Source organism: Ascaphus truei, chromosome 3 (genome assembly GCF_040206685.1).
Source record: "Ascaphus truei isolate aAscTru1 chromosome 3, aAscTru1.hap1, whole genome shotgun sequence".
Taxonomy (NCBI): domain Eukaryota; kingdom Metazoa; phylum Chordata; class Amphibia; order Anura; family Ascaphidae; genus Ascaphus; species Ascaphus truei.
The window spans coordinates 299,527,288-299,528,896 of NC_134485.1; the positions used below are offsets into that span (position 1 = coordinate 299,527,288).

General features: G+C 48.7%; 1 pseudogene; it reads left to right on the forward strand.

Moving 5' to 3' along the window:
• The first annotated feature begins 435 nt into the window (after positions 1 to 435).
• Positions 436 to 594, forward strand: LOC142491804 (U2 spliceosomal RNA; annotated as a pseudogene).
• Positions 595 to 1,609: the final 1,015 nt, after the last annotated feature.

Below are 1,609 nucleotides of genomic sequence, written 5' to 3' on the forward strand. Positions count from 1 at the left end.
TATAAAAAAAAAAAAAAAAAAAAAAAAAAAGCTGTCTGTGGGTGGGTTTTCTGGGTATGCACCTTAACCCTGGCTGTGCTCAAAGCTGTGACCATGCAGCAAGCTTAAGCCTATAGGGAACCATGTTAAAAAATGGTTTTTGAAGCAAAAAGTGGCACTGTGTGCTCATTTGCATGTCATTTCCCAGAATCCCTTGCTGCAGTGAAAGTGCTGAGTGCTGGGTGATAATGGTGAAAGGCGGGGTTGCAGACCTGCCTAAGACATGCAGATGAGCATACAGTTGTATTTACATTTGCATATTTGCTTTGCTGTGGAGGGTTTTTGTCACTTTTTTTACTCACCATAACTTAACTCAGTATGGTAAACCCCATCCTTTAACTTCTCTGCATACTCAGTTCACCAACCCCACACTGATGAGACCCATTAAGGGTCAGTATCGCTTCTCTGCCTTTTGGCTAAGATCAAGTGTAGGGTCTGTCCTGTGAAGGATGGCCCTAGTTGCATCACTTGGTTCTCTGGTCATGGGCTGAGAGAGCGGATGCAAAGTAGCCCGGGCATTTTTAATTTTGCACCACCAGGCGTGGAAAACCTGGTGGAGTATCTTGTTAAGCCCACGAGAGTCAATACAGGGTCTTAATGAGCCATCCTTTCACTTCACGAAGAAGAACCCTGCCCCGGCCGGGGAAGTAGAATTCCGAATAAAGCCTCTCTTGAGGTTCTCCTGGATGTAGGTAGTCATAGCCTAGGTCTCAGGCATGGAGAGGGGATAAGATTTAGACTTAGGGATTGTGGCTCCGGGAATTAATTCAATAGGGAAATTATACGAACAATGAGGCTGCAGAACCTCAGCCTGGGTTTTGTTAAAGACATCCAAAAATCCCCGGTAAACTTCTGGAAGAGTGGAGAGAGGTGGTATTGAAGTGTCGAGGCCAGTGAGCATGGTAATGGGGAGTACGACACTCTCCTTCACGGTAGAGCCCCACTGAATCGGCAATTTGTCCGTCCAATCGACATGCGGATTGTGAAGCTGGAGTCAAGGTAATCCCAGAATGACCTGGACTGTGGGTGAATGGAAAACATCGAAGATGATGACCTCAGTGTGACCGTCCGCAGTGGAGAATGTGAGAGGAACAGGCTCCCGATGGTTGGAGAGGTCGGCCGTCAATAGCCTCAAGGCCGATGGGTATTCTCTTCTTGACCAACGGAATCCAATTATAGCAGGCATAGTCGTGATCCAGGAAGTTGCCACCAGACCCGGAGTCGATGAATGCTGCGACCGCTACCCGGACATTGCGACCCTCAAGGGTTATAGGCAAAAGAATTCTCTTCAGGAGTTCTTTGGGGGAGAGGGGCAAGTAGAGATGGTACCCAGGGAAAGCCCCTCAAACTTCACTGGGCATTCTCGTTTCCCAGTCTCAGGCGGCAGTGACGTACTTGGTGATCCGGGGAACCGCAATAGTAACAGAGACCCTCATTTCATTGTCTCTGCGGAACGGAGCTGTTGACTACCGATTTGCATTGGTTCAGGGGCATCCACTGCCGGAAGCGCCAAGGAAGGAGACCTAGGAGAAGCAACTGTGGGTGGCATAAATTGGGGACGCTGGTGTTC